This window comes from Chinchilla lanigera, unplaced genomic scaffold, assembly GCF_000276665.1.
Source record: "Chinchilla lanigera isolate Chin_1 unplaced genomic scaffold, ChiLan1.0 scaffold00045, whole genome shotgun sequence".
Taxonomy (NCBI): domain Eukaryota; kingdom Metazoa; phylum Chordata; class Mammalia; order Rodentia; family Chinchillidae; genus Chinchilla; species Chinchilla lanigera.
In genome coordinates this window covers 7,582,760-7,590,692 of record NW_004955446.1, presented here as the reverse complement: position 1 = coordinate 7,590,692, position 7,933 = coordinate 7,582,760, and the positions used below count along the sequence as shown (strand labels likewise).

At 33.8% G+C, this 7,933-nt stretch overlaps 1 long non-coding RNA gene across 10 annotated transcripts in view; it reads left to right on the top strand.

Annotated features, from left to right (window-relative positions):
* Positions 1-7,512, top strand: part of LOC102004433 — a 22,482-nt gene extending 14,970 nt beyond the window's left edge. For 9 of the 10 annotated variants that reach the window (XR_001235674.1, XR_001235675.1, XR_001235677.1 and 6 more), the window contains one exon: positions 302-2,187. This is a non-coding gene — a long non-coding RNA (uncharacterized LOC102004433). Of the gene's footprint in view, positions 1-301; positions 2,188-3,684; positions 3,832-6,220 lie in introns of those variants that run through there. The other variant, XR_001235680.1, reaches the window with a different exon arrangement.
* The last annotated feature ends 421 nt before the right edge of the window (positions 7,513-7,933 follow it).

Genomic DNA, 7,933 nt, shown 5'->3' with positions numbered 1-7,933 from the left:
GCTCAGGTTTGAAGTTACCCTTAGTCATTGTCCTTCTAAATTTCATGTTATGACCGTTATCAAACTTCTGTTCAGGAAACATGGCCTTATCCCTTGCATTCAGGATGAAGGGCTCATTTTCTAATCACTGCAAACCTGTGTCCTCCACTGTTTGGTGTAAGTGTAAAGCTATATTGCTGTAGATAAAGGTACCTCAAGCTTTGCATTTGGTATATAAATGTACACACAATTATAATGAATTAGTGCTCGACAAAGAAATAATTTACCTGGTTCAAATAATACATCAACTGTTTTGTTTTAGTAGAAAACTGGAAGATCATCCTGTAGCTCCTTTTGAGGCTGAGTACTAGTGAACACTTGGGCATAATGGAGACAGTTCGTTGTTCAGCAGACAGCAGCATTGTTTCCAAAATGGTACACTGATCATTAATTACATTGTTTTCTTTGACCTGATTTGACAGAGTAATTGTTCTTCTGAAATAATTGGGTGTCATCTTTTCTCCATAGAAGCTCTGCACTACTATTTTGTAAATTACTAACTTTAAAATAATTTGTAATTAGTACATGTTTATAGGACAAATGTTCACTGTGGCAAATTGGTACATCTACATATCATGTCTTCATCCTTTTTATGTCCCGTTTCCCTCTCCTTCCCCCCAAACAATATGGATTTTTCTCATCAGTGATGCACACTGATATGTGTCAATTATAGTTTGAAAAACTGACCAAAAATTAAAAATCATATGGATAGTGTTTAGATACTAACATCTTGTGCTGAGTCTGTTAGGGATCGCATAGTGTAGTCATTACCCTGACTGGACATCATCACTGTGATGCAATATATTATTATTTTACCTCAAACATTTTATATTTAGTGACATCTATCATATGGTAAACTTACTTTAAAACATTTTGCTGAAAATAAAATGGTATGTAAAATTTCTGTAAAGGTTGTTTTTTCAGGGTTGTTAGAAGGGTTTTTATTTTTCTGATCTCCATTGTAAAATTTCATTTCTTAGTTTTGTTTTTCTTTTATTTGTCTGTTGCTTACTGAATTCCCTTAGTTTGTGATAATGTGTGCACATACCTAACTACTTCTTTCCTGTCTGTCGAAGAGGAAAAAACCCTATATTTCCCTAGCAGTCCATGGTTGTGTTCCTGTCTCGTAAAATAGAACCATAACTGGATCTAAACGACATAAAAGGTAAACAAGGAAGGACAGAGAGGTTGCATTCTTCAGAGGAGCCCCAGTCTGCACCTTCAGCTTTGATGTCGTCTCCCGGCTTCTAGTGCAGACTCTTTGGCTTCCACCTTGGATCCGTCAGCCTTCCGTGGCAGACCCATCAGCCTCATGATACAAACTTGCACAGAACACTGCCTTGCACTCCAGATTTTGGACTGAATCCTTCTGTCCCCAGTGTATAGACACCCTCTGCATGCTTCCTCATCCAACTCTTTGGCTGACCGTCATATCCCAATCTTGTAATTTCTTATACATTTGTATATCTTGTGTTATATCTGTTTCTCCAGTAAAACCCTGACTGATACATGGGTGGATGGCTAAAGCAAGTATACATATCACCTCTCATAATTATCTGTTCTGCACTTCAAATCTCTCAGCAATTTTTAAGTATGCAATACACTGTTGTTAATTGTAGTGATACCATGTTGTACAATGAAACTCACAAAATCTTTCTGTCCTGACAAATGATGTTTGTATCTTTTAGCTAACATCTCCTCAACCCCTCTATCCCCAAAACATACTGCATACTAGCCCCTAGTTATCAGTATTCTTCTGTGAGTTTATGAATTCCTCATTTTATATTCCATAGATGAGTGAGGTGAAGTGGTATTTATTCTTTTTACCTGGCCGAGTTTTCACATTTACTTTGAAATCCTCTAGGGTTTTTCATGTAACAAATGAGACAATTCTCTTCCTTGTTCAGGCTGAATAGTATTGCATTGCACATACTTTTTATGTTTTATTTATTCAACATCTGTTAATGAACACAATATGATGTTATGTGAATAAGACTGATATAAATATGAGAGTTTGGTGGAATAAGTCAGCTCTGTGGGAATACAACACAACACCTGACACAGGCTACTTAGGAGTACAGAGAGATTTATTTTGGTTTGTGATTCATGGGACATTGTCTTAGTTACTTTTCTCATTGTGGAGACAAAATACCCAACATCCACAAGCAGAAGGAGGAAAGATTTATTTCAGTTCATACTTTGTAGAGGCTTCAGTCCATAATCAGGCTCTGAGGCAGGATGGCAGGGCAGAGGGACACCATGCAGAAACAGTTCATGGTGTGGCAGGTAGAAGGCAGAGAAGCAACAAGCAGCAGCAGCCTCCTTTCTGTCCCTTCATATTCCATTCAAGCTACAGCCTATTGATTGGTGCCACCTATGTGAGATAGTACATATCCTTCAAATTAATTTCTGATTAAAATAAGTAGAATTGGTTTTTATTGGATCCTAGCAATCTTGACTACTACAGAAATTTTCTTACAGTGATAATAGTTTTAAATAAAATGTAGCTTTAATGTAGTGATCATACATAAAAACTCATTTACATTTTAACTTTAAAGTTTAAAATAGCACCAATATTGCATTATTCTCTTACTAAGCAGAATTTGTTAATCTCATTGACATTTAATAAATTTGGTAAAAACAACTATTTTTACTGTTGAAAATCAAATACTATTAAGTATAGCAACAAAAAAATATCCAATAAGAGCCTAGGTCACATTCAGTAAACAACACATTTATTAAATTTACTTTTTAAAATTGCATTAAATTCTGTTGATTGCATGTGCTATTTTAACAATTTTTTAAAAGATTCTCACTCTATGCCCATTTTCAAATTGAGTTATACTGAGTAAAAGAAGAGTGACAACTCTTAAGCATTTTTTAACTTATGTTCCTTCCAAAAAACATCACATTCTCTCACATGACATGGCATCTAGAATATATGAAAATACTATATTGCTATATAATATGTTAAAGTTAATGCTAGAATGTTAGCTGAGATAATATAAAAATGAATCAAATTAACTGTGTTGTACTTTGATATTCACATTGTGTGTGTTTGAGGATGAGAAGAGAGTGTAAGTGGCTTTAGTGTATGAAAAACCAACTTCCAGGGTATTTGAGGTGATATCTTATTCTATACTAAGGTTTCTATACCTTCTTGTGCTCTTTGATTACATAGTGATTTTATAGTTTTCAACATGCACGTAAAAGTAATTATAACAGAAGCCATTTTAAAATGACAAGGCAAAAGCTTTCTGTTACTATCAGTTTCTTTGAAAGAATGTTTTTGGGCTATGTTTTCTACTCTAAAGAGGTGATACATAGTATATTAACTATTGTTATTCTCTTATTTTATTATGAAATTGTTTAATTTTTTCATAAAATAAAAAAAGATAAGGCAAGTAAAATTCTCTCTAAAGCAAACTAACCTGAAGCTCAGAGAGATTAAAAACTTTTCCAAGCCTGTATTTCCAAAGAGAAGGACCAGAGCCAAGACGTGCATGTAGCTCTTCTGAGTAGATCCACAGCCCAAATTATGGACTCTAGTGCTCTGGGATCAGCTTTCATATACAGTGGTTGTTAGTTTCTTTAGTTTCTTTTCTTGGATGCGTTCCTTAGCACCTATTCTCTGTTCATGCAAAGGTCTGCTCAATGGCTGACCACAGTCAGGGGTGGAGAAAGAATTCACTACCGTTATGAAAAAGCTAAGACAAGGTCACACACGGGCTGTTAAGTCAAGAAAGAATAACGAGAGAAGTTGAGAAAACAGTTTTATTGTTGTTGTTAAAGGTAAGCATCTTTGAGTAAGTAGAGATACAACCCTGTTTGTGTGTGTGTAAGATGAGTGTGTGTGAGATGGTTGAGTGTGTGTGAGATGGTTGCCTATAAAGTTCTTACATCTAGCTCTGAATTGCCTTTTTCCTATTAATATCAGTTGAAAAACCTAATTTGTTTATACTTAGCTGAAAGACTCATAAATGAACCTATAGAAAGTGGTACTAAAAACTAGTTACTGAGGTGTGCTCTTTAGGTGTAGAACAAAAAAGACATAATCATAACCCTTGAAAATTCTTCTGAAAATTGATACAAAGATTGTTTGAGGGAAGCCCCATGACATTAAATAGAAAAGTCTATACTTGAATTTCAGTTACTTCCAAGAGAGCACCAAGGGATATCAGTATAAATACATCATTTGATTAGCTTGCTTGATCTATTCAGATAATTACTTTAATGCTTTGCATTATATGCAGAAATACTCAACTGTTTATAAATTTCTGAATGACATTCTTCACAATCTTCAATACACACCTGCCAGTGGAATACACTGCTTTACCTGTGTCATGATGTCTGCGGGAGTTAACATGGTCATAAAATACAGTCACACCACTGGAACCACCTGATAAACACTGATAATAAAAGTGCTCACATGAATTGATCATTTTCTTACTTCATTTATTTATGATGAGACATATTACAAAAAGTTGATGTTTAAACACCCAAAAGTATTATGAGCAGAAATACAGAGTAAATTCTCACTAAAAAGGGTTACAATAAACTTGAAGAAACTAAAATTTCTCTAGAATCATAGAATAAGACTTCATGGTTGTTTTCTACGTTAGATGGAGTTGGGTGGGGGCAGCAAGGAAAAAGGGATAGCAAGCAAACTGAAAGAGAAAAAATGAAAATAGATCTTTTGCAAAGGGGAAGGAGACCAAATAATGGAGGGAGCAGGGAAGGATAGGGGACAAAAAAGGATTAAGATGTGTTACATACATGTTACCAACTCCCCATGATCAATGTAATCATCATTTACCATGAAATCTTAAATTAATTCATTTTAAATTAATTTAAAATTAATTTTAAATGTGCCTAAAAAATTTATAGCATAAAAAATTGAAGAAGTACTCATTTAAATTTACCTTCATGATTCCAAAAGAAAAGATGGTACAACTAAAACAGCAAATGGTAGTTCTTACTTAAGAAAGTAAGATATTACAAAGTTATTGTAAGTGTTAATTATCCTTGTGCTGAGTGAAAATGGAATCCAAGAGACCAGCTATTACAACAGCTATGTGACCCTGGCACCTTATGTCACGTGTCTAAACATTTCAACATTGGTAGCAAAGGAGGCCCTTTTCACCTAAATCACAAAGCTGATAAGATGATTAAAATGCGAAGTTCTTTGTAAGTATCTCCTTCTTTCTCTTGTGAATGTATTCATTCCATCTGTTCAGCTTCAGCTGAGCACCTAACAATATGTAAGTCAGTTCAATACAGCTGTGGACAAGGGAGGTATTGTTCCTGTCTAGAGTTCATAGTCTAGTAGGAAAGACAAGTAGTATACATAATCACACAAAATGTTAGTTATAATCGAGATCAGTCACAATAACTTTTACTTTCCTTGATTTTAATGTTTATTTTTTATTTTAAAGATTAAAAAAATTAACAAAACAACAATGAAGACAAAATGAAAACAACACAGAAACAACAAAAACGATACATGATCTCAAATCAACATGACAGGAATTAACAATAGTTGCTACATGACATACTGTTATCTTCAATGAAGTTGTTCATTCCACCAGATGTAAGAATGTAACATTGATCAAACAATCAAAGACTGTATCAAGTAATTTTAAAAAATAGAAAAGATGCAGAGCTTCACCACACAAGATGGTAAGAGTTCCACAATGGTTCTTATACTGCATATTGTTGTTTTCAGACCAGTCATTCTGAGTTCCAGATTCAAGCATGCAAAATTGGTCAAGAAAAAGGAAAATTTTCAGCATTGACTGTTCCTTTCAATAAACCACAGACATCCACAATACACCTATCCCAGCTATCCTTGTATAGACATATAAATTTTGTTTGTCATTTTAAAGAGAAAAGAAAAAAATAACAAAAGCAAGTACATAAACAAAACAGCATAGAGAACAACAAAAATGATACAGAATTTCAAAACATGGTGATAGGATATTAACAATGGTTGCTATCTTACATAATGTTATCTTCAAAATGGATGCACATATTACGCAATATAGACATGTAAGAGTGATCCAACAAGTACACGTTAACAGTTCCTCTCGGTAAACCAACAAACAGTAGTAGTACACTGATTGAAATATTTAAACTGGAACTTGAAGGAAGCATTGGAGTTCACAATCCTGTTTCATTCTAGAAAGTGAAAGAAGGGACATGTGGCTGAGGTGTATGGAAGAGTGGTGAGAGGTGAGTGGTCAGCAGGGGCCAGACTGCTCAGAGCTTTACTTAGGAGAGTAAAAGAGGGTGCTTAAAAGTAAATGATAACTTTTTGGAAGAAAAAGGAAATGTTACTTAAAGCTTGTCTATTTCATTTGTAGAAGCTGACAAACTATTCTGCTGAAAGGAATAAAAGTATAGGCAATAGTGCTTTTGATATTCTATGTGTTTCCAACTGCATTCTCAAAGGTACAGTTTTTCTTCTTATGCGTTTTCCGATTGGACACCATGAAAGCTACAGCTGTTTTTCAAAATAGCACTTACAGACCTGTCCTAGGCCTTGCAGCCCCTCCATATCTAAATAAATTAAAAATTTCTTGATTTAAAATGAAAACATTCGGCAACAGTTTGCAGTTTTGACATTCTATGTAATTAAAATCATTAGTTGAAAAACGCTGCAACTTAGACTTTCTCATTAAACTTCTATATGATTAATGTGAGAAAAGATTGTAGTGTATGTCACAAAGAAAAAGTGATATTCTAAATTGAATAAGCTTACTATCTCCCTTCAGCAGGTTCAGTGTCAAGGGTGTTAACTACACTGCCATGGATTCTTTCAACATGTGTGTCTTTGTTTAATTCCATCCTCAAAACCCTTTAAAAATTAAAAGAGAAAGTGAAGATAAAGCTTGACAATAAGAAAACAATTTAATGTAAATAAATTCTTCACCTGGATAGCACATATGAAACTCATAAGTAATGCTTAAATTTTCTTCTACACATTTACAAGTACTTATAGATTTGTAAGGGATGTAAAATTTTTCAAATATTATTGATTATATATATAATGTTTTACCTGAAGTAGTAACTTTCATTTTATTGAAACTTTTATTAAATTTTTAAAGAGATATTTAGAGACTCAAACTTTTCACGAAGTTGAATTCTAATATATTAAACTGAGGACACTTAGTGGACAAAGCTTAAACTACAGGATTATTAAAAATTCTCTTCTAAAATAGGTAGAATTTTTTCAATTCAATTATTAAGCATATGTAAGATTCTCACGTGCCCCTTACAAGAGTATTCCCCTCCCAAGGTAACTTTTATTCTAATTTCTCTCATGGATTGTTAATTTTACCCATTATTAAACTTCTTTAAATGGAACTACACAGTGTACTAATTTATTTCTGTCTTCTTTCAGTCAAGAAAATGTTTATAAGAGTCATACATATTGGGGGCTGGGGATTTAGCTCAGCGGCACAGCGCCTGCCTGGCAAGTGCAAGGTCCTGAGTTCGGTGCCTGGTACCGGAAAAAAACCAAAACCAAAAAAAAAAAGACTCACACATGTTGGTATGTGCATACTAGGAATGTTTTCTACTACTACAAGGAATAGCTTTCCATTTTATGAAATCCTCTTTGATCTCTTTTTTCAAAGTAGTGTAATTTTCACTGTATAGATCTTTTACTTCCTTTGTTAGATTATTTCCTAAGTATTTCATTTTTTTAGACACTATTGTGAAAGGTGTGGTTCCTCCAATTCCTCTCTCAGTCTATTTGTTGTTTGTGTACAGGGATGCTATTGATTTTTGAGTGTTGACTTTGTATCCAGCTATACTACTAAATTTGGTTATTAAATCTATAAGCCTTTTGGTGGAGTTTTTGTGGTCTTCTATGTAAAGTATCATGTCATCT